Here is a 26,640-nt window from a genome sequence, read left to right on the forward strand (position 1 = left end):
CAATTTGATAAGAGTTCATGTTATAATCTCTAAGGTAACTACTAAAAGAAGATTAAAATAATGTGCAACTAGAAAGGGAAATAACAGGATAATAATAAAAGGGGAAGTAATGAGATAATATAAGTACTCGCTTAATTTTTAAAAGAGAAAAGCATAAATAAATGGAAAAATGGAATACATGTATGTTCTTTTATATATATATATATATGTAATATATATTTCTAAATATATCAGCTATTACACTAAATTTAAGTAGACTACATACTCTACATAAAGGCCCAAGAATGTCAGACAGGACAAAAAGCAAAACAAATGAATAAACAAACAAATATGTGCTCCTTAAAAGAGACATATCTTAAATATAAAGACAGAGAAAGCTACAAATATTGGGATGGCCCAAAAGTGCCTTCAGTTTTTAAGTAAAATAAAAGACATATTTTTCATTTTCATCAAGAAGTTTATTGAACAACGTATTCACCCTTTTGTTCCACTTCCTTTTGCCATTTTTCAGGCAACTTATGATTCCATCTTCCCAAAGTTTTTATCTTTTTGAGCAAAGAACTGTTCCAGGTGCCTTTTACAGTCTTCCAGGGAATTGAAATTTTTTCCATGAAGAGAATTTTGTAAAGACCTAAATCTGAAGGTGCAATGTCTGGTGAATATGGTGGATGAATCAGAACTTCCCAGCCAAGCTGTAACAGTTTTTGCCTGGACATCAAAGAAACATGCGGTCTTGTGTTATCCTGATGGAAGGTTATGCGTTTTCTGTTGACTAATTCTGGATGCTTTTCATTGAGTGCTGCTTTCATTTGGTCTAACTGGGAGCAGTTCTTGTTGGAATTAATCGTTTGGTTTTCCCGAAGGAGGTCATGATAGAGGACTCCCAATCTCACCATATACACATCACCTTCTTTGGATGAAGACCGGCCTTTGGTGTGGTTGGTAGTGATTCATTTCACTTGCGCCACGATCTCTTCTGTTCCGCATTATTGTACAGTATCCACTTTTCATTGCCCGTCACAATTTATTTTAAAAACGGAACGTTTTCATTACGTTTAAGTAGAGAATCGCATGCGGAAATACGGTCAAGAAGGTTTTCTTCACTTAACTTATGTGGATCCCAACCATCAAAGCAATGAACATAACCAAGCTGGTGCAAATGATTTTCAGGCTTGATTTGGATTTTCTGAGTATGTTGTCTATCTCCCGTGTGGTGTGACGTTGATTGTTCTCAATTAACGTCTCGATTTGATTGCTATCAACTTCAATTGGTCTACCCGACCGTGGAGCGTCATCCAGTGAGAAATCTCCAACACGAAATTTCGCAAACCAGTTTTGACATGTTTGATCAGTCACAGCACCTTCTCCATACACTGCACAAGTCTTTTTGTGCGTTTCAGTTGCGTTTTTACCTTTCTTGAAATAATAAAGCTTAATATGCTGAAAATGTTGCTTTTTTCTTCATCTTCAATATTAAAATGGCTACACAAAAATTCAGCAATTTTGATGTCTTTTTTTAAATGCACACTGATGTGACAGCTGTCACATACAATCTAACAAAATTGTTTCGAATGAAGTTAAAGACAACTAATTGCTACTAGAGCCATCTTACGAAAAAAAACCAAACAAACCTTCTGGCCAACCCATCAAGCAGAAAAAAATACACAAAGGAAAACTAAGCATAATAAAGCTGATGTATCTATACTATTATCAAACAAGGAATATTTAAAGCAAAATGATTTAATGCAGATAGACACTGCATAATAATACAGAGGTCAATAAACAGGAAAATGTAACAATTACAAATGTATATGCATGTTAACATCTTTTCCAATATAAAACCAAGTTGGATAGAACTAAAAAAAAGTAGGCAAATCTCAATTAAACTGGAAGACTTTCACACTCTCAATAACTGTAAGATATAAAAACCTAATAACACAATTAACAAATTTTACCTAATTGAGATTTATACAACACTGTCACCAAAAAAACAGAATTTACATTATCTTCAAGAGCACATGAATCATATCTTGATCTAAAAAACATACAAGATTTTTTCTCTCACCAAACTGGATACTAGCTAGTAACTAGCAGCAAAAAGCTAACTAGATAAACCCAACAATATTAAAATTAAACAGTATACTTTAAAATAATCTATGTGATACAGAAGAAATGAAAACAGAAACTTGGTAACATCTTGAAATGAAAGAAAATAAATATATTGCAGATTAAAACTTGTGGAATGTAGGTTAAAAAAGTGCTTAGAGGAGATTTATAAATTACATAAGTACATTAGTAAAGAAGAAAGGCTGAAAATCAACAATTTAGGCTTCCATCTCAAGAACTTAGAAAAAAGAACTGCAAATGAAAATTAAGTAATGTATTAAAAAAGGAGTGTATAAGAAAAACAAGAAAATAAGAATAAAAAGTAATATAGAAAGCAAATGTACAATACATAAAATTAAAAAGTAAAGTTGGTTATTTGAATATTTTAAAGAAGATAAACCTAGGAACACTGATCAAGAGGGAAAAAAACACTATATAACGCTCAGGAATTTTTTTAAAAAGAATGAATCAACAAATCAATAAATAAGAGAATATCATGAACAAGGTTATGTCAATAAATTCAATAGTTTAATTATACAAATTTTTCTTTAAAAATACTACTTAATGAAGTTGATAGAGCATATGATTAATCTGATATCTATTAAAGAACTTGAGTATCTTATTACAAAGAAAACTCCTAGCCCCAAATAACTTATATTTAAGGAAAAAGTTACACAACGTTTTACAAATTCTTCCCAAAAGTACATAAAGAGTGGATGTTTTAAACTTTTTATGAAGCTAGCAAAAGTTGCTTCTACAGTATGAAAATATTACAAGAAAGTAAATTGCAAACCAATATCTCTCAAAAACATAAGATGCAAAAAATCTTAAATGTTTGCAAATAATTAAGACAGTAAACATTAGCAAATTATTAAGCTAATAGGTATTAGCTTAATAAATATTAACAAATCAAATCCAGGATATATTAAATAGATGTTATATCAAGAACAAAGTGAGATTTATTACAGAAATGCAAGGTTAATCTAAATATTTGAATATCTATACAATTCATTACATTAAAAGAAAAATAAAATAAATCATATGCTCATCTTGATAGATGCAGGAAAAGCATTTGGCAAAATTCAATACTTATGATTTTTAAAATATCTTAACAAGATAGGAAAATAAAGGGAAATTTCTTAACCTGAAAAAGACCTTTTGTGGTGGTTTTGAAATATGTTCACAAATTCTTTGATACCTCTTATTTAAAAAAAAATTTTAAACCATTAATAAATAAGTCTTTGAACTTTCAAAGTTATGAAAAAGTACAATTTGATACAGCAATCTTTGGGGCATTCAGGGTCATGAGCTATACTGACAAACCTTTAGACACTTTTGATGTTGATATAACCACCGATCTTATTCAGATTTACCCAGTTTTACTTGTACTCATATGTTTGCTTGTGTGTGTACTTAGTTCTACACAATTCTATTTCACATGTAGGTTCCTATATCTATCACCACAGCAAGGGCACTAAACAATTCCATCACTATAGGGATCCCTCCTGTTGCCCTTTTATAACCACATCCAACCTCTTTTCTCCCACCCTCCACCCCAGCCCTAAAGCCTGGCAACCACTAATCTATTCTCTGCTTCTAAAATTTTGTCTTTATGTATAAATGGGATCATACAATATATAACCTTTGGCATAGGCTTTTTTCTTTTACTCAGCATAATTCTCTGGAGATTCATCTAAGTTGCTGGATGTATAAAGAGTTCACTTCCTTTTATTGCTAAGTAATATTCGATAGTATGTATTTATCTCAGTTTATTGAACCATTCATCTGTTGAAGGGCATCTGGGCTATTTCCATTTGGGGCTATTACTAATAAAGTTTCTATGTACATTAGTGTACAGGTTTTTGTCTGAATATAAGTTTTGATTTCTCTGGGCTACATGCTTAAGTGGGCGATTGCTGGTTTTTATGGCAATTACATATTTAGTTTTATATTGACATTTTTTAAAAGCCAACTTTTACTAAACTCACCAATTTGTTCTAGGTAGTTGTTTATGTAGGTTCTTGGCATTCCAATCTGTATGACATTTACTTTTCTTGCCTTATTTATCAGTATGGTAAATGTCCCTTTAAGCACTATTTTCACTACATCCCTAATCTTTGATAACTTGTATTTTAATTTTCATTAGTTCAAAATATTCTTCAATTTCTCTTAGGACATTTTCTTTGACCTATTTGTTATTTGGAAGTATGTTGTTTAATCTCCAAATATTTTTATAATTTTCTACTATCTTTCTGTTATTGATTTGTAGTTTAATTCCCTGGTGGCCTGAGAGCATACTCTGCAAAATTTCTAGTCTTTTCAATTTGGTAAGGTGTGTTTTTTTGACACAGACTGTGGTCTATCCTGATGAATGTTCCTTGTGAGCTTAAAAAGAATGTGTATTCTGCTGTTACTGTACAAAGTATTCTGTAGATGACAATTAGATACAGTCACCTGATGGTGTTGTTCAGTTCAGCTGTATCCTTACTGATTTTCTGCCTGGTACAGTTGTGTTGAAATCTGCAACTATAATGTTGTGTTCATCTATTTCTCCTTTTAATTCTATCAGTTCTTCCCCATGTATTTTTTTAAACATCTTTATTGGAGCATAATTGCTTTTCAATGCTGTGTTAGTTTCTACTGTATAACAAAGTGAATCAGCTATATGTATACATATATCCCCATATCGCCTCCCTCTTTTTTTTTTTTTAATAGATCTTTATTGGGGTATAATTGCTTCACAATACTGTGTTAGTTTCTGTTGTACAACAAAGTGAATCAGCCATATGCATACATATGTCCCCATATCCCCTCCCTCTTGAGCCTGCCTCCCATCCTTCCTAACCCACCCCACTAGGTCATTGCAAAACACCGAGGTGATCTCCCTATACTATGCTGCTGCTTCCCACTAGCTAACTATTTTACATTCAGTAGTGTATATATGTCGATGCTACTCCCACTTCACCCCAGCTTCCCCCTCCCACCCTGTGTCCTCAAGTCCATTCTCTACATCTGTGTCTTTATTCCCGTCCTGCCCCTAGGTTCTTCAGAACCTTTTGGGTTTTTTTTTTTAGATTCCATATATATGTGTTAGCATACGGTATTTGTTTTTCTCTTTCTGACTTACTTCACTCTGTATGACAGTCTCTAGGTCCATCCACCTCACTACAAATAACTCAATTTCGTTTCCTTTTATGGCTAAGTAATATTCCATTGTATATATGTGCCACATCTTCTTTATCCATTCATCTGTTGATGGACATTTAGATTGCTTCCATGTCCTGGTTATTGTAAACAGTGCTGCAATGAACATTGTGGTACATGTCTCTTCTTAAATTATGGTTTTCTCAGGGTATATGCCCAGTAGTGGGATTTCTGGGTCATATGGTAGTTCTATTTTTAGCTTTGTAAGGAACCTCCATACTGTTTTCCATAGTGGTTGTATCAATTTACATTCCCACCAACAGTGCAGGAGGCTTCCCTTTTCACCACACTCTCTCCAGCATTTATTGTTTCTAGATTTTTTGATAATGGCCATTCTGACCGGCATGAGGTGATACCTCATTGTAGTTTTGATTTGCATTTCTCTAATAATTAGTGATGCTGAGCATCTTTTCATGTGGCTCTTGGCCATGTGTATGTCTTCCTTGGTGAAATGTCTTTTTAGGTCTTTTGCCCATTTTTTAACTGGATTGTTTGGTTTTTTGATAATGAGCACCATGAGCTGTTTGGAGATTAATCCTTTGTCTGTTGTTTCATTTGCAAATATTTTCTCCCATTCTGAGGGTTGTTTTTTTTTGTCTTGTTTATGGTTTCCTATGCTGTGCAAAAGCTTTTAAGTTTAATTAAGTCCCATTTGTTTATTTTTGATTTTATTTCCGTTACTCTAGGAGGTGGGTCAAAAAAGATCTTGCTGTGGTTTATGTCAAAGAGTATTTTTCCTATGTTTTCCTCTAAGAGTTTTATAGTGTCTGGTCTTACATTTAAGTCTTTAATCCATTTTGAGATTATTTTTGTGTATGGTCTTAGGTAGTGTTCTAATTTCATTCTTTTACATGTAGCTGTCCAGTTTTCCTAGCACCACTTATTGAAGAGGCTGTCTTTTCTGCACTGTATGTTCTTGCCTCCTTTGTTGTAAATTAGGTGCCCATATGTGCGTGGGTATATCTCTGGGCATTCTATCCTGTACCATTGATCTATATTTCTGTTTTTGTGCCAGTACCATACTGTCTTCCTACTGTAGCTTTGTGGTATTGTTTGAAGTCAGGGAGCCTGATTCCTCCAACCCCATTTTTCGTTCTCAAGATTGCTTTGGCTGTCAGAGTCTTCTGTGTCTCCATACGAATTGTAAAATTTTTTGTTCTAATTCTGTGAAGAATGCCATTGGTAGTTTAATAGAGATTGCATTGAATCTGTACATTGCTTTGGGTAGTATAGTCATTTTCACAATATTGATTCTTCCAATTCAAGAACGTGGTTTATTTCTCCATCTGTTTATGTCATCTCTGATTTATTTCATCAGTGTTTTATAGTTTTCTGAGTACAAGTCTTTCACCTCCTTAGGCAGGTTTATTCCTAGGTATTTTATTCTTTTAGTTGCAGTGGTAAGTGGGAGTGTTTCCTTAATTTCTCTTCCTGATTTTTCATTGTTGGTGTATAGGAATGCCAGAGATTTCTGTGCATTAATTTTGTATCCTACAACTTTACCAAATTCATTGACTTGCTCTAGTAATTTTCTGGTGGCATCTTTAGGATTCTCTATGTATAGTATCATGTCATCTGCAAACATTGACAGTTTTACTTCTTCTTTCCAATTTGTATTCCCTTTATTTCTTTTTCTTCTCTGATTGCCATGGCCCGACTTCCAAAACTATGTTGAATAAGAGTGGCGAGAGTGGACATCCTTGTCTTGTTCCTGATCTTAGTGGAAATGCTTTCAGTTTTTCACCATTGAGTAGGATGCTTGCTGTGTGTTTGTCATATATGGCCTTTATTATGTTGAGGTAGGTTCCCTCTATGCCCATTTTCTGGAGAGTTTTTATCATAAATGGGTGTTGAATTTTGTCAAAAGCATTTTCTGCGTCTATTGAGATGATCATATGGTTTTTATTCCTTAATTAGTTAATGTGGTGTATCACATTATTTGATTTTTGTATATTGAAGAATCCTTGCATCCTGGGATATATCCCACTTGATCATGGTGTATGATCCTTTTAATGTGTTGTTGGGTTCTGTTTGCTAATATTTTGTTCAGGATTTTGGCATCTATATTCATCAGTTATATTGGTCTATAATTTTCTTTTTTTGTGATATCTTTTTCTGGTTTTGGTATCAGGGTGATGGTGGCTTCGTAGAATGAATTTGGGAATGTTTCTCCCTCTGCAATTTTTTTGGAAGAGTTTGAGAAAGATCAGTGTTAGCTCTGCTCTAAAAATGTTTGATAGAATTTGCCTGTGAAGCCATCTGGTCCTGGACTTTTGTTTGTTGGAAATTTTTAATTACGGTTTCAATTTCATTACTTGTGATAGGTCTGCTTATATTTTCTAATTCTGCCTGGTTCAGTCTTGGAAAATTGTACCTTTCCAAGAGTTTGTCCATTTGTTCATGGTTGTCCATTTTATTGGCATATAGTTGTTTGTAATAGTCTCTTATAATGCTTTGTATTTCTGCAGTGTCAGTTATGATTTCTCCTTTTTCATTTCTAATTTTATTGATTTGCATCCTCTCCCTTTTTTTCTTGATGAGTCTAGCTAAATCAATTTTGTTTATCTTCTCAAAGAACCAGCTTTTAGTTTTATTGATCTTTACTATTGCTTTCTTCATTTCTATTTCATTTCTGCTCTGATCCTTATGATTTCTTTCCTTCTACTGACTTTGGGTTTTCTTTGTTTTTCTTTCTCTAGTTGTTCTAACTGTAGGGTTAGATTGTTTATTTAACAGTTTTCTTGTTTCTTGAGGTGAGATTGAATTGCTATAAACTTCCCTCTTAGAACTGCGTTTGCTGCATCCCATAGGGTTTGGGTCGTCGTGTTTTCATTGCCATTTGTTTCTATGTATTTTTTAATTTCTTCTTTGAATTCCTCAGTGATCTCTTGGTTATTTAGTCGTCCATTGTCTAGCCTCCATGTATTTGTGTTTTTCACAGTTTTTTTCCTGTAATTGATTTCCAGTCTCATAGTGTTGTGGTCAGAAAAGATGCTTAATATGATTTCAATTTTCTTACATTTTCCGAGGCTTGATTTGTGACCCAAGATGTGATCTATCCTGGAGAATGTTACGTGTGCACTTGAGAAGAAAGTGTATTCTGCCACTTTTGGGTGGAATGTTTTGTAAATATCAATTAAATCTATCTTGTCTATTGTGTCATTTAAAGTTTGTGTTTCCTTACTTATTTTCTGTTTGGATGATCTGTCCATTGGTGTAAGTGGGGTGTTAAAGTCCCCTACTATTATTGTGTTACTGTCAATTTCTCCTTTCTTGGCTGTTAGCATTTGCCTTATATATTGAGGTGCTCCTATATTGGGTGCCTACACATTTATAATTGTTATATCTTCTTCTTGGGTTGATCCTTTGATCATTATGTAGTGTCCCTCCTTATCTCTTGTAACAGTCTTTATTTTACAGTCTGTTTTATCTGATACTAGTATTGCTACTTCAGCTTTCTTTTGATTTCCATTTGCATTCAATATCCCTTCACTTTTCCATCCCTTCACTTTCAGTCTGTATGTGTCCCTAGGTCTGAAGTGGGTCTCTTGTAGACAGCATATATATGGGTCATGTTTTTGTGTCCATTCAGCCAGTCTGTGTCTTTTTGTTGGGGCATTTAATCCATTTACATTCAAGGTTATTATTGATATGTATGTTCCTATTACCATTTTCTTAATTGTTTGGGGTTTGTTTTTGTGGGTGTTTTTCTTCTCTTGTGTTTCCCGCCTAGAGAAGTTCTTTAGCATTTGTTGTAAAGCTGGTTTTGTGGTGCTGAATTCTCTTAGCTTTTGCTTGTCTGAAAAGCTTTTGATTTCTCCATCAAATCTGAATGAGATCCTTGCTAGGTAGAGTAATCGTAGTTTCTTCTCTTTCATCACTTTAAGTATATCCTGCCACTCCCTTATGGCCTGCAGAGTTCCTGCTGAAAAAATGAGCTGATAACCTTATGGGGATTCCTTTGTATGTTATTTTTTGTTTTTCCCTTGCTGTTTTTAATATTTTTTCTTTGAATTTAAATTTTTGTTAGTTTGATTGATATGTATCTTTGTGTGTTTTTCCTAGGGTTTATCCTGTATGGGACTCTCTGTGCTTCCTGGACTTCGATGACTATTTCTTTTCCCATGTTAGGGAAGTTTTCGACTATAATCTCTTCAAATATTTTCTCAGACCCTTTCTTTTTCTCTTCTTCTGGGACTCCTATAATTCTAATGTTGTTGCGTTTAGTGTTGTCCCAGAGGTCTCTGAGATTGCCTTCAATTCTTTTCATTCTTTTTTCTTTATTCTGCTCCTTGGAAGTTATTTCCACCATTTTGTCTTCCACCTTACTTATTCATTCTTCTGCCTAAGTTATTCTGTTATTGATTCCTTCCAGTGTATTTTTCATTTCAGTTATTGTATTGTTCATCTCTGTTTGTTTGTTCTTTAATTCTTCTAGATCTTCATTAAACATTTCTTGTATTTTCTCAATCCGTGCCTCTATTCCATTTCCGAGGTTCTGGATCATGTTTACTCTCATTACTCTGAATTCTTTTTCAGGTAGATTGCCTATTTCCTCTTCATTTATTTGGTCTTATAGGTTTTTACCTTGCTCCTTCATCTGTGACATATTTATTTGCTGTCTTTTTTTTTTTTTATGAGTGGGATTATGTTCCTGTCTTACTGGTTGTTTGGCCTGAGGCTTCCAACAGTGGAATTTGTAGGCTGTTGGTTAGAGCTGGGTCTTGGTGCTGAGATGAGGACCTCCGTGAGACCTTACTCTGATGAATATTCCCTGGGGTCTGAGGTTCTCTGTTAGTTCCGTGGTTCGGACTCAGAGCTCCCACCACAGGAGCTTCAGCCCGACCCCCGGCTTGTGAACCGAGATCCCACAAGCTGTGTGTGGTGGCAGAAAACAATAAAAGAGAATAATAACAAAGTAAAAAATAAAATTAGACCAGGAAACTAACAGATATGTTTAGAAAGAATGTAAAAATAAAAATACAGGTGAATCAACAACCAGAAGGTACATTAGTACCACAATAGTAAAAAACAGGAGGAGGAAAAAGAAAAAAGAAAAGGGGGCCAAAGGCCTTGGCTGTGGAGGGCGGAGCCTAAGCAAGGGTGATGTTTGGGTGTTGGGCAGGGCCTATGCTTAGGACCCACAGGGCTGGAAACGGCCCTGGGGGCTGAGGAGGGTGGGGCTTATGCTCAAGAAAGAGAAGGGGCCCGGGCATGCCCCTCACCCCAGTCTCAGAGGGTGGGGGACCTCACCTGGGAGCCCAGCTGGCTTCCTGGGCTTCAGTAGGCTGGGCAAATGCCCTTCTCTCCTTTCTTGCTCCTCTGGTCCCAGAGGGCCACTTCCGCCTGCCTCTTCTGATCTCCCTGGCCTCCCTCCTATGCCCCCAGGACCATTGCAGCTGGGGGCAGGCCTTGGAGTGCAGGGAACCGGCCTGGGAGCTCAGCAGGCTCCCCTGGCCTGAGTGGGCGGGGCAATTGCCTTCCACTCCTCTCCCACTTCTCCCGGATGCTTCCGCCTGCCTCTCCTGATCTCCCTGACCTCCCTCTTATGCCCCCAGGACCCACGTGGCCTGGAGGGGGCTTTGGATGGGGAGTACTGGCTTGAGAGCTCAGCAGACTCCCCGGCCCAAGCTATTGCCCTCCGCTCCTCTCCTGCTCTTCCCTGAGGGCCCCTCCCACCTGCCTCTCCTGATCTCCCTGGCCTCAGGGACACCAGTCCTGTCTGGCCTCCACTTCTCCTCCTCCCTCAGTCCCCCTACATCCTACCGGTTCACGTGAGGGTTCCTTCCATATCCTTGGACATCAGGGTCCCCCACCAGCAGCCGGCAGGTCCCCTAGTTGTGGGGAGACGCTAACTTGACCTAAACATTATATTTTACAACTGCATTCATGTAAAGATGGATATAATCAAGGCTGCATTTTATATTATATATTCATCTTATATTATATATTCATTGTATATTCGTTCTTATCTTCTCATCATAAAAAAAGTTATTTAACATATTCTGTGGGCCCCAAAATTATCGTGGTCCCTAGGCACTGTGCCTACTGTTCCTACTGGATAAGTCAGTCCTGGGGAGGTGGTTTTCCTGGTAGCAGGGCAGCCACCCTGGCAGGGAAAAAAATCTTCCCATGTATTTTTGATGCTCTGTTGTTAGGCACATACAGGTTAAGGATTGTTACGACTTTTTGGAGAGTAGACCCCTTTATCATTATGTAATGTTTCTCTTTATCCCTGATAATTTTCCTTGTTCTAAAGTCAACTTGTCTGAAATTAGTATTGTTACTCTAGTTTTTTCTCAATTGGTATTAGCATGATACATTTTTCTCTGTCCCTTCACTTTTACCTATATGTATCTTTTATCTATATACATACATATATATTTAAAATGCATTTCTTAAAGATAATGTATATTTGGGTCTTGTTTTTTTTAATCTACTCTGACAGCCTCTGTTCTTTAATTCATGTATTTAGACAATTCACATTTGAAATCATTGCAAATATGATTCATTAGTATCTACCATGTTTTTAAATGTTTTCTATTCATTGCATTTTGTTCTTTGTTTACTTTTATCTTCCCCTCTTTTTCTGCCTAGTTTTAATTAAGCATTTTATGTTATTCTATCTTCTCTCATCACTTAACATATCAATTTTACTTCTTTTAATTCTTTTTAGCAGTTGCTTCAGAGTTTGCAGTACACATTTACAGCTACTTTAAGTCTACTTTCAAATAATGCTGTACTGCTTCATAGATAGTACAGGTACCTTAAAATAGAATATTTACAATTCCTTCCTCCTATCCCATATAATATTGGTATCATACATTATACTTTTATGTTACAATCACTCAGTAATCACCCAATATATTCTTGCTATTAACACTTTGAACAAAAGGTTATCTATTAGATCAGTTAAGTATCAGAAAAATAAAAGAATTATTTTATCTTCATTTATACATTTTCCAGTTTCTTCATTTCTTAGTGTACATCTGAGCTTCTGACCTATATCATTTGTCTTTCTCTCTAAAGAACTTTTAACATTTCTAGCAGTGCCAGTTTGCTGGTGACAAATTCCCTTAGTTTGTTTGTCTGATAAAGTATTTCTCCTTCACTTTTTTTTAAAGTGGGCAGAATGTGTAACTTTTTTATAGTGGCAAAAACCTTAAAATTTACCATCTTAACAATTTTTAAGTGTACAGTTGAGTAGTGTTATTTTCACATCATTGTGAAACAGATCTCCAGAATTTCTTTATCCTGTAACTCTGAAGCTTTATACCCATTAAACAACAGCTTCCCCCCACCCTGATTCTCACCCCTGCTAACCACCATTCTACTTTCTGTCCCTATGATTTTGACTACTCTAGGTACCTCATATAAGTGGAATCATACAGTATTTGTCTTTTTGTGACTGGCTTATTTTACTTGCCATAATGTCTTCAATGTTCACGCATGTTGTAACATGTGACAGGATTTTCTCCCTTTTTAAGACTGGATAATATTCTATTGTATGCGTATATCATATTTTGTTTATCCATTCATCCATAAATAGACATTTGAATTGCTTCCACCTCTTGGTTATTGTGAATATGGCTGCTATGAACAAGGGCATACAAATATATCTTTAAGACCATGCTTTCAATTTTCCATGCTTTCAATTCTTTTGGATATATATCCAGAAGTAATATTGCTGGGTCATATGGTGGTTTTATTTTTATTTTTTTAAGGAAACTCCATACTGTTTTTCATAGTGCTTGTATGATTTTACAATCCCACCAACAGTGCAGAAGTGTTCCAATTTCTTCACATCCTTGCCAACACGTGTTATTTTTTTTCATAGTAGCCACACTAGTGGGTGTGTCTGTTTTACTTGTGAAAGATAATTTCACTGGTACAGAATTCTAGGGTGACTTTTTTTTCTTTATTTCAATAGCTTATATATTTCATTTCACTCTCTTCTTTGTTGTTTGGTTTCTGAAGAGAAGTCCTATGTAATTCTTGTATTTGTTGCTCTATACATAAGGTGTGTTTTTTTCTTTCCCCCTTTAGCTATTTTCAGGATTTTCTCTTTGTCTTGGGCTTTCTGCCATTTGAGCATGATATTCCTAGGTATAGATTTTTTTAGTGTTTTTCTTTATGGTATTCTCTGAGCTTCCTGGACCTGTAGTTTTGTGTCTGTCACTAATTTTGGAAAATCTCATCAATGGTTACTTCAAATATTTCTTCTGCTTCTTTTTCTCTTTCTTCTCTCTCCAGTATTCTCATTACATGTATGTCATACCTTTTGTAATCATCTCACTGTTCTTGGATACTCTGTTCCATTTTGTTCATTCTTTTTGCATTTCATTCAATTCAGGAAGTCTATTGACATATTCAAGCTCACTGATTCTTTACTTGGTCATATCCAGCTTATTGACGAGCCCATAAGAGGCAATCTTCATTCAGTTACATTTTTTCCCAGCATTTCCTTTTTATTCATTCTTATAGTTTTCATCTTTCTACTTACATCATCCATGTGCTCTTACATGTTGTCTAATTTTTACATGAATGCTTTAGCTTATTATCAGAGTTATTTTAAATTTCCAAGCTGGTAATTCTAAAATCTGTGTCATATCTGATTCTGGTCTTGTTGCTTGCTTTATCTCTTCAGATTTTGCTTTTAGGATTTCTTGTAATTTTTTATTGAAAGCTGGTGATTACGTGATGTATCTGGTAATAGGAATGTTTAAGTATTCCTACCAGTTTCTGGTTCCAGTATGTCTATTCTCAGTAAGCTGCTCTTGGCTATAATTCTGTCTTCACCTGTCTCTCTAGGTTTTAAGGTAGCAGTTTGTCCTGGAACCTCAATTATTTGATAGATCTAAGAAAAGTCATTGATTTTCAGCTTGTTCAACTTTTTTGTTATTATAAAAGTAGGAATGATAACTTAATGAGCTTTACATGTTAGAACTGAGACTAGAAGTCTTAAGTGTTGTTTTAAGACTGTTTTCATCCTTATGACAGAGAGCTAACATGTTTATACATACATTCACTTCATACTTTTTTATTTAAAAATTTTTTAGAATATAAAAGCACAATTCAATCATAATCCCATCCCTTTTTATCTGAATAATATAAAATAAGAATGGAGTGCTTCTATCTACTTAACCCACTGGCATTTCCACTTCAACCCACTCAAGGTTAAGTATTATTTCTATTTGGTATATATCTTTTCTTTTACCTAAAGGTATACAGATGCACACACACACTTTTTAAACAAAAGTTCAACCATGACTTATATATGTCTTTTATGTCAAGACACTTGGCTCCATACAGAGGGATAATCAGAGGAATGAAATTAATAGCGTTAAGGTATACTTTAATACATAATAACTCTATTGTAATTTTTATTGGCTACTTTCATAATGGCTATCATCAGTAAGATGAATTTGTTGAACATCTACTGAATGCAAGGCACCCTAGTAGATATTGTGATAATAAGGGTGGCTTGGGGAAAGGAAAACATACATATCAATATTGTACTAGCAATTAAAGGAAGCATAGTATTAAAAGTCAAATAACTAGCACATATTTATAATTGTCCCAAGTTCACAGGAGGAAGGGATCACTATCTTATGCAACAAAAATGTTTTCACTTGGTTAGGATCTGAGGTAGGATAATTGGGGAATAAAAAACATGTGATGTTGAGAAGAAATTTTAAACCGAGTAAACAGTAAAACAGTTTTAAAAACTAATCTATACTAAACACGTGTGCCTGTTCTGTTCTAGGAACTTTCCATATATTAACACATTTAATACTCAACAATCCTATGAGATAAATACTCATTATCTCCGTTATAACTCTGAGGAGACTGAGGCTTAGAGAGAGAAATAATGTGCCCATGCATGCAAACTTTGAAGCAAAATAGTTTCTAGAACCAGTGCTTTTAAATTCTGCTAAATCCCATAGGTGGGCATGTATAGCATTTAGGGAGGGGGGATGTTTGGAGCTACATATTGCAGGCTTCTGAATGCCAGGCTAAGTAGTTTGAATATTTATCTCCAAGCAATAAAAAGTCAATGAAGACCAGAGAAATAGCTTGTACAAAGAGTGTTTTAAGATAATTAATTTAATAGCAGTGTATAGAATGCACTGAATTTGAAAAGATAAAAAGCAGAGTAATTATTGAAAAATCTGGTTTAATAGTTAAGTAGCAAAAGGGTGGATGCCAACTTCAGGGTAATAGCAAGAAATAACAAAATCAAAGGACAGACATTACAGTCATATTACTCTTTTAATTCTGTCAGAGGCACTATTATCACACCAAAAAGAAAAAAATGGCTCTCTTGAGTTCTTAGTCTTAGATCTCAAACACAGAGGTCTTACCTCTTAGTCCAGCCAAATAAAAGAATTATTTGTGTATATCACAGTTAAGGGCAGATGGAGAAAATTCCAACTGCCATTCAATGCATTTACCAATATTCAGCATTTTCTAAAGAGTGTTTTATAATATAAAATTGTAAAATGGTGTACGTTTGAAAAGTTGAAAAATAAAGATATTTATGATGGGGTCAAAGTACATATGTTAATGTATCATATATTATCTTTAGTGAAAAAACCATTCTCAAAGAGGTAAGCAGGAAAAATCTTTTAACCGAGGCAGCACAAATCACGGAACCTTATTAAAGCATAAGCACCTGAGAAAATGAAAGAATACAAAAATAAAAGCAAGATCTGAAAAACAGATATTTTCAGTCAGAGAGCAGAACATTCAATATAATACGAAGAAAAGGCATCATAATAGAAAAAGGAGAAAGCAGAAACACTTTCAGTATACACACAAAAATAATAATTGTTTTTATAAACTAGGTGATGGGTTCCAATTTCCATAACTTAATAAAAAGACACTTTACATGCAAAAGAGCCCTAGAAAAGATTAGAGACTGAATGACCTAAAATAATGCTTTAGAAATGCCCTGTATTTTGTCAAAATCTCATATTATTCAATATAATCATATATACAAAAAAGTAATCTAGCAACGAATTAATTTCTAAATGCCTGAATATAACAGAGAAGGACATGTGCAAATAAACCCAGCAGGTAGTTAATAGCCAGCTTCTCCAAAGGATTGATTGTCATCTTTATATGTGAAAAAAAATCAGGGTACTGCCTTTGGGAATATCTCTAACATATTTATACTGGCTATTTACCTCAGTAGTTAACGGACATCAATAACCTGTCACCAAAATAAAAGTACTGGAAAGAGATTGAAATGAGCTCAAAGGAAACATTTCACTTCAAGATAAATACCATGAAAATATAGCTGATTGCAGTTTCTTGGGCATAAATTGTCATGAGTACACACTTCATTAAAAATGAGATTAATATAAAAACTATTCTTGTACTCCACTAATGTATCATTCTCCCCACTTCCTTTAGCAGCTTAGTTTAGCTGAGTTAAATGATTTTAAAAAATGGTAGTGCAATAGAAATGGCACCAAGAGCTATTGGGGTGGCTTAATAATCAGGATTAGAGTACCCAGTTTTCCTAGAAAGACATCCAAATCTAAATCTCAGTAGCAATTCCACCTTCTGTTCTTGAAAGCTAAATGAACTGTGTTCCAAATAACTCATTTTATGAAGGTGCTTTAAGCAGGACTATGAACATATAGCATTGTCTTAGGGAACATGGGGTAAAATGCAGATTCTAATTTGGAAAACTTTATTTTCGAAAGATACTTTAAATTTAAAAAGGCAATTTTTTACCATTGTTCTATCTTTTCATGGACTTATGACCTCAGTTTAAAATATGAAACTTTATGATTCTATCAATGAATGGTTATTAAAAAAATAAAATACCTAGTCTTACTTAGACACTCCCTGCTAAAGCCTAATAGGCTTTCTGTCCCATTGTGCTTAATTAGCTCATCTGGCTAGCAAAATGCTGTCCACGTGATTGCTGCTCATCACGTGTCGTAACACAAGATCCAGGCCCAGGATGAACATGGTTTCCAGTACCCTGAGAAGTGCAAAAAATTGTACCATCTTGGACAAGTTACATTAGCTCTCTGGACTGTATATTGACCGTATTTGATAATCTTAAAGTAGCCTTTCAGTGCTTGGCTGCCACATTCTCATGTGCAGACCAACATTTTCAGATTCCAAACTGACGAAAAAGTCAAGTGTGATGAACCGAGTGTTTTATAGTATTCAAGCACTGAAATCTTACTAGGTGTCACTAGCACAAAGTAATCCATGATCAAATTACTTTCAACATGTTTGTTTTTGTGTGCCAAAGTGTCCAGCAGCTTGTGGTGCACAAAGTAAAGATGCTTTCATAAAACTCTGTCAAAGTCAAATTTAACTAACGTTGATTGAGCAAAACCTGTGTGCAAGGAACTATGCTAGGTCCCGCCACATTATTTATTTAACTTAATCCTTAACAAAAATTTCTAAATGTCTTGTCATTATCACTATTTTACTATTGCAAGAACAGATGCTTATAGACACTGATAAATGGAAGAATGAAATTTTGAACCCTGACCTTCTGGTCCATATAGTTAAAGAGTCTGTTGTGTGTGAGTGTGTGCATGTGTGTATAGTACAATACTTACGTATGTATCATTTTATTTTATTTTTTTATTTTTGGCTGCATTGGGTCTTTGTTGCTGCACGCAGGCTTTTCTCTAGTTGCGGCGAGCGGGGGCTACTCTTCCTTGTGGTTTGCGGGCTTCTCATTGTGGTGGCTTCTCTTGTTGCGGAGCATGGGCTCTAGGTGTACGGGCTTCAGTAGTTGCAGCACGCAGGCTCAATAGTTGTGGCTCGCGGCCCTAGAGCGTAGGCTCAGTAGTTGTGGCGCATGGGCTTAGTTGCTCCGCGGCATGTGGGATCTTCCCGGATCAGGTCTTGAACCCGTGTACCCTGCATTGGCAGGCGGATTCTTAACCACTGCGCCAGCAGGGAAGCCCTGTATGTATCATTAATGAACACTTGTTATTGACCAGACATTGTGCTAAATGGGTTATATATGTGTGTGTGTGTAGTGTGTATTACAAGGTTGATATTACTTAATCATTAAAACAAAGAGATTTAATAACCTGCCCCTAGTAGCAAAGCTTTAGTTGGTAGAACCAGGATTTCTACCAGAAATCCTGACAGGATTAATTTTAGAGCTCATACTCTAATTTTAGAGCTCATACTCTCAGTGACTTCAACACATAGCCTGCGGACAGTGTGCTTATTTCTCTCTTCAATTTTCATTTCACTTCCATCACTACTGGACCACAAGTCTAAACCATTATAAAGTTATTTGAATCCTATACAGTAAAATGTGGGATAAGACTTGAATATTTCCTAGTGTCATCTTCTGAAGTCACCTAGTTCCTATCATATTAAGATGATAATGTGGAGAAAATATTCCTTGCTTGGTCTATGCTTTTGTTTTTTAAATCAATTAAATGGATTTGTATATAAAATAATGTGTCTATTATGTTTAGAGCTGGCCATGGACTGTTGATCTACTCTCTGTAGCAGGGATTATGAAGACCTTATGATCATTTTGCTCTTGACTTCTGATCCCTTTATATTGTTAAATGTGGAGGGTGGGGCATAGGAGCATACATACCTTGCTATCCTACACCATGTCAGAAATGGCCTGCCGAAATAGCACTCTATTTAAATGCAGATTCTTTTCAGACAATCTCTTGGATGGCCAGCTACATATACATGCATGGTTTTTCTCTCACACATATACTCTCCAATTGCAGCTGTAATCTACCTCTAAATACCACATTTTCCCTTTGAAAAAACACTTTCACTTTTGAAAACTTAGCCTTAGTTCTTCAAAACAAAATTTATCAATCTCACTTGTGTTTTTAGTAGCAACAATGAAAAGAGACAATTTCTTAAATAGAAAGTTGACAAGTTACAGTGATTAATGACACTTTTGTTTATTGGTTTGCCTGTAGGCCAAGTATGAAACAGTGTTTCCCTAGACCCCTTGTTGGTAAAATTGCAGCAAAAACAGGTGCAAAAACATTACACATAATATAGTAGAAAAGGGCTTACTTCCAAGAAAGTCTACCCATATTAGTTTCTGTATTTTGTACTTCACTAAAGGAGAAATGTGGATCAAATTTGTTCCAACACAGTTGGAAGCTCTGTTTTCTTTTTGGGTCTACATATTATTTAAAAAGTCAGTCAAGATAAATGTAAAAGACTTATGCTAGTTTCTATTTTATAATTACTGTAAATTCTTATGGGTCTTTACTTTTTAATTCCTCTTTCAGGCTACTTTATTCTTACTAGGAAATATACAAATAACCAAACAAAGAATATTTATCAAATAGCAACTATCCTTTCCTTTCTTTGTGTGCTACAGAAGACACTTTCTGTCCTTGAGAAGCTTCCATTCTGATCAGGAAAACTAAACTTCCAGCACAGGCTGCTCTCTTCCCTAACTAGATAGTAGCTCCAGGTCCATTAACATTCCACTTGTTTCAATTACACTATTTATTTCTCTTTCCACCATCTCATCACTTAGATCCCAGATTTGTAATATTTATGCATCAAATGTTCTCATTAAAGTTATTGACTGAGATGTCCTCATAGGAGATAAAGAACAGTCAACTAGGTGCTCCCAGTCTACAGACACAGATAAAAGGAGGTAAAAGACAAGAAAAACATAGTGACTCATTTTTACTGAGGGAGAAATAAAGTGGAAAACTTCTGATGAAAAGAAAGCACATAATATACAAGTACTCAAACACGTATATTGAATAAATAATTTGTAAGCCAAAATAGGCTTATAAAGGAAAAGGGAACAACCATAATTTTTAAAATGTATGTATATTCTATTTGCTATTAGATATCCTGGGACCTTGAATGTTCGCCAGCATTTTCTAAAAATCATTCAAGTGCTCTAGAAAGTTATGTGAATTTCTCCTGGCATACTCTCAGGATTTGGATATTATTAAAGTATTTATTTCTATCAATTAAATGAATATACCACCAGTGGAACCAGTACCTAGACTCAGGTTTGCAGCCCCCTACTGTATACTGATATTGTGAGAAAGGAATAAAGTTATATTAACAGTAACTTTAATATGTGGAAATTTTGTTATGATTTTTAAAGTCTTTTACCCTTAAGGCACTTGAGCAACATAAAAATTGCAGCACACCCATAATCCATCACCAACTGTTTAAAATGTAGTTCAGTCAAACATATCCAAACCATCAACACTCATTTCATTGTCAAAATTACCTCATAATCAAACTTCAGCTGATTGTCTTCCAGTCTCAGGAAACTCAACTCATTAGGGACATGATGGTAGTGGGGCATTTTAAATTCTCTAATGCAATGATTAATTGTCCAACAAAAATACCAGTGGCACCCCTGCTGAAATCACTGCCTGTATCTAGCCCTTTCTCCACAGGAAAAAAAAAAAAAAAAAAACAGGAATAGAAATATCCTACATGAGCCATTGTTGTCAACCCTAGCTCTGAGGGTAACACAGGGCATCCCCAGTTATCTCAAGTGGACTAATGACATTTTTTAGAACTTCTCAAAGTAGGTTTTTAGGATCTTGTACTTAAAAAGAAAATTCTCTATTGCATATTCAGTGAGAAGATCTTGAGGTAAAGCTAGATAAAGTATTGAAACTTCCAGTTAAAGAGCCTGTATTGGGTAGCCTATCTATATCTAGTACTTAGGACAAAAACTAGGAAATTGTAAATCATCCATCACTGAGGAAAGATTGAATGGATGGGCTAAATGAGTGGATAGATATTTTGTTCAATGCAAACTGCTACAGAGAATGTCAAAAGGAATCAGATATTGTGATTGTGATTGTGAATCAGATGCTACACATCTTTGTGTAGCTTTATACTGAATTGTGGGAAAACAAGTAATTATTTTACAAACGTTGATGGAATGAATACCTTTAGAAATACAGAAACCAATGCTACTGAAGATTTTTATTGAGAATTCTGAGAATCCCCCAGGTGGTAATGTGACAGGTTAAAGCTTTGTTTTATTATAACTGACACAAAGAAAATGGTTGGGTAAAAATTTAGATGAGTGATAGTTCTGACTTGTTGTTTAATTAGTTAGTTACTCAGTGTAAGGCTTTTTTGTAAATTTACAATAACATTTTCTATCCATGAATCAAAAAGATAGAAATAGCATTGACCAAAGCAGTAATGGAAATTTGATCACTAGCTTTCTTTTTTTTAAGATTTTAAATTGTATCGTTATTTATATTTTATCTTGGGACTTTATTGAGGGATACTTTATTCACTCATTTATTTACTTATTTATTCATTCATTCATTCATTCATCCATCCATCCATCTATCCATCACTAAATAAGCTTCTGCTACCCAACTCCTATTGGCAAAACTCTATGCTAGACAATTTGAGAGAGAAAAAAAGATACATAAGTTAAAAGATCTATTCTCTGACAGTTTACAACTTCCAGGTCCTCTTTGACTAAATAGATAATAAAACCCTCTGCCAAGATGCTGATTTGACAGCAAAGAAATTTGTGATGGTGTATTAAGCTGGGTCATTGCTATTGCTTAACATTAACCTAGAAATGCCATTTAAATAGAGCATAATAAATGTTCAATTTACCATGTCCCTTCTTGTCCTAAGTGCTCCTGTGAGGCCACAAATTAGACCAAGATAGCCTGATCATTTCTCTATTCACCAAAAAGAGTGGAGACACTAAGTTTACATTGTCTCGGAAAAATGTTCATAAATCACCGTTTTTATGATCCTAGGTTTCAAATATGCATTCCAATCTAAAGTAATGACAAAAAGTAACACTTCAATATTGGAATGATTGACACTTTTATGGTGTCTTTATCAGGCACATTCAGTAAAATACTTTTCTATGTGTCTTATACTTTTCCACTATTATTCTGTCAGTCATCGGTTGGATACAAAACTTAAAATGTGGTGGTAGTCATAAGTGTCTCTGCCCTCACCTTTCTCCTTTTCTATGCTTATACATGCATGTATGTATCTACACATACAACATAAGTACATATTTAGGTAGGTAGATGATAGATAGATAATGTATCATTCAATTTAGCATATTTACTTGTTTTAAGCCTATTTATTATATTATTGGAAGAAGGAAGGGAGGGAGGGAGGGAATATATCTTTATCCTGTTCAGATATGAATCCCAACATTGTGTAACTTTATTTCAGCTAACTTCACTCCGAAGAAAAGATGTCCATGGTCCCTTTTGAATGTTCTTAAACCCTGATACAATTTTTCGGGGATCAACGTTCCAAACTGTGAATGACTTAGGTCTTTGCATTTTCTTCCTTCTCCCTGTGTCTGTCTCTGGATAATGTCATAGATCAGCACATGAATCAAAAGATTTTTTAAAAGCATTAGAGATGAAATTAAAACTTCTAAAATTATTTTGTGCATAACTCTGGCAGGAGTTTGGTGAGTGAAAATGTTTAATGATGACTGACTTGTTTCTTTTGGGTTTGCTTAATTTTAACATTGACAGCCCAAAAGAAACACACCAAAACTGGCTTCTCTTCAAACAATGATCCATCTTCATTCTCTCTTTTATAAAATCAGATTTCCTGAAAAACTATCTCCACCCACTGACCCTCTCACTGATTCTCTGACATTCTTTTTACACCTCTCACATTCTATTGAAATTCCTTTCTCAACAGCCATGTGTAGGCTCTTCTTTGTCAAATCCAATAGCCTCTGCTAAGTTCTTGCCTTATTTTACTCTCTGCTGCATTTTCCATTCTAGACCATCTTCTTTATAATTCTTTTTTTTTTTTTTTTTTTGGCTGCACAGGGTCTTAATTCCCCAACCAGGGATTGAACCTGTGCCCCCTGCAGTGGAAGTGCAGAGTCTTAACCACTGGACCACCAGGGAAGTCCCTAGACCATCTTCTTCTAGGAATGCTCTTCCCTTGTGGTCCTGGAAAAAATGCCATGGCTCTCTACTCTTCTAACCTCTCTGAGTGCTTAGCATTCTTCTGCCAAGCTGACTGGTCAGTCAGCAGGCTTTTCTCACACATACAGAACTTCCAAGTAGCTTTCAGTGTCTTAATCCTTAATATGATGAATGGCCATGGGTAATAAGAAATATGAGGAAAACCTCAATCATGAAAAAGAGAGCTTAAAAAAAATTAAAAAGAAAAAAGCAAGTTGAATAATATTGAGATTTTTTTTTCAATGTACAGGAAAAATAAAAGGAACAACAAAAATTACTGTAAAGTTGTTTGTTTAGTGATTTTTGCAAACTAAGTCTTTTATGTCTGTATCCTTTGCCATGTGTGGTCACTGAAGTCTCTGCTTAGTCACATAGTGGTCAGCTACTGATTAGACGAAGGTTTCCTGAAATGCCTGGAACCAATAAGTACCCCAGTCTTTGTTGAGGTGTGCGTGTTGGGGCACACTATCCACACTCAGCCATGAGGTTTACAGCTCTGCCTTAGCCTTCACTTCCTTCTTATGCAGAACCTCAAGATTATCCAGAGGTGAAATCATATAGCCCTGGTTATTTCTTGAACACACACACAGTCTTTGGCATGCACACAGAATATGCACATATATATGCATTGTCTTCTAGATTCCCAGAAGTATGTTTGAGGTTTTCAAAGTCCCTGCAAACATCTCATTCTCCAGATTATTTTTTCTTTGTAAGCTTTTGCTTAGCCTCTTGTTTGCCCAAACTTAGGAAGTCACAATGTTCAACAGTTACCTCAATGTATTACTTTTTCAGTGACATTTGACTTTTTAAATGTATCACTCTCATAAAAATAACTAAGTAAACAAACATTTAGAAAATAGATAAAAACATAAAACACATCATAAATTTTTCATGTTTCGTTAGGAACCACTCTTTGCCTGGTTAATTTCTCTCATCCTACTACAAGTCTCAGTGCAGAGGCCATTTCCTCAAGGAAGCCTGCTTTGAGCTTCCAGATCAACTTCAAACAATGCTTTATGCTACCGTAGGTCTGAGAATTTATTTGATGGACCTTATCACAGTGTATGTATCTGAATATTTGTATAATTCTTTGACTTCTGCTGTCTGCCCAGCTAGGCAGTAAGTTCCACTAGGGCAATTACATCTGCTTTGTTCACCACTGTATCCTCACTACCTATCATACTTACTATCACATTGTAGAATGTTAAACATGTATTGAATAATGACAGCTCTACAGTCTAGGCATGGAGAACTCATCTAATAGTTCCATGACTTTATTTCCCCTACATACATCCGTAATTCCAAATATTCTCCAGAGGTCCATATGCTGAGTTACTAACTGCCTGCTGAACATTTTTCCAATAGAGGTCCACTAGGAACCCAAAGCCAAGTGTCTTTTTCTCAAATATTCTTTCTTCTTTTCCCTATGCCAATTGATCACATCACTTCTATTAAGGATAGAAACTTATGAACATTTTTATTCTCACTTTATTTTCACATTACTTATATATTTGGAATAAGTCCTGTCTTCCTATAACTAACTGTACTATTATCAATATGTTCTCAAACATTGTGCTGGAGATGTTCTTCCAGTATATATTCTTTGAAACAATATCTAAATTCCTTAACATGGCAATTTTAATTCTTTATGGTTTGTCCTTCCAATATTTTAAAAATTTTCACTCTTGTCTCCAATTCCACCTCATTCCTTTGCACATAATGGAGTCGTTAGATTATAGTGTCAGATTTTTTACTGATCCCTGAATATGCTTTTACCTTCTAAACCTAAGCAGCTATGTTTTCATTTTAAATTGAGACATAATTGACATGTAATGTTTAAGTTTAAGGTGTTCAATGTAATGATTTGATAAACATATATATTACAATGCAAATTACCATTGTAGTGTTAGCTAAGACCTCAATCAGTTCATATAATTATCATTTCTTTTAAGTTGTGAGAACATTTAAGATCTAGTCTCTTAGCAATTTCCAAGTATATAAGGCAGTATTGCTAACTATAATCACAGTGTTATGCACAAGATCCCCAAAATGGATTTATCTTCTAACTGCAAGTTTTATAACCATTGGCCAACAACTCTTCAATTCCCCCATCTCCAAGCTCCTAGTAACAATACTTTACTTTGTGTTTATGAGTTTAGCTTTTTTAGATTCCACATATAAGTGATACCATACAATATATGTCTTTCTATGTCTGACTTACCTCACTAGGCATTATGCCCTCAAGGTCCAACCATGTTGTCACAAATGGCAGGATTTTCTTCTTTCTTGTAGCTGAATAATATTCCATTATATATATTTGTGGTTTCATGTCTTATGTTTAACCCATTTTTAACTTTTTTTTTTTTTTCTTTGGCCATGCCACATGGTATGCAGGATCTTAGTTCCCTGACCAGGGATCGAACCCATGCCCCCTGCAGTGGAAGCGCAGAGTCTTAACCACTGGACCACCAGGGAAGTCCCATTTTTAACCCATTTTTGAAAGTGGTATAAGATAGGGGTCTAATATCATTTATTTTGCATGTGGTTAGCCCAATTTCTTAGCACCATTTATTGAAGACACTATTCTTTCTTCATTGGATATTCTTGGCTCCCTGGTCAAATATTAGTTGATAGTATATGCAAGAGTTTATTTCTGGGTTCTTCATTCTGTTTCATTGATTTATGAGTCTACTCTCATGCCAATACCATACTATTTTGATTACTATAGCTTTGTAGTATAGTTTGAAATCAGAATGTGTGATGCCTCCAAGAACATGGGATATTTATTCCTCTGTTTGTGACTTTCATTTGTTTGCATCCTCTTCAATTTCTTTTTATCAAAGTCTTGTAGTTTTCAGTGGACAGATCTTTCACTTTCTTGGTTAAATTTATTCCTAAGAATTTTTTATTCTATTTTAAATAGGATTTTTGTTATTTATTTTTCAGATATTTTGTTGTTAGTGTATAGAAACACAAATAATTTCTCTACATTGATTTCATATCCTGGAACTTTACTGAAATCATTGATGAATTCCAACAGTGTTTTGGTTGAGTGTTTAGGATTTTCTAAAATCATATCATCTGCAAAGAAGACAATTTTACTTCCTCTCCAATTTGTTTGCCTTTAACTATTTATTTTGCCTGACTGCTGTAGATAGGACTTTCAGTACTAGGTTGAATTAAAGTGGTGAGAGTTGGCACTGTTGTCTTGTTTCTGATCTTAGTGGAAAAGTGTTCAATCTTTCACCACTGAGTATTGTGTTAACTGTGGGTTTGTAGTATATGGCCTTTATTATGTAGAGGTATGTTTCTTCTATACCCAAGGTGTTGAGGGTTTTTATGACAAAAGGATGTTGTTTATTGTCAAATGCTTCTT

This window comes from Eubalaena glacialis, chromosome 11 (genome assembly GCF_028564815.1).
Source record: "Eubalaena glacialis isolate mEubGla1 chromosome 11, mEubGla1.1.hap2.+ XY, whole genome shotgun sequence".
NCBI lineage: Eukaryota > Metazoa > Chordata > Mammalia > Artiodactyla > Balaenidae > Eubalaena > Eubalaena glacialis.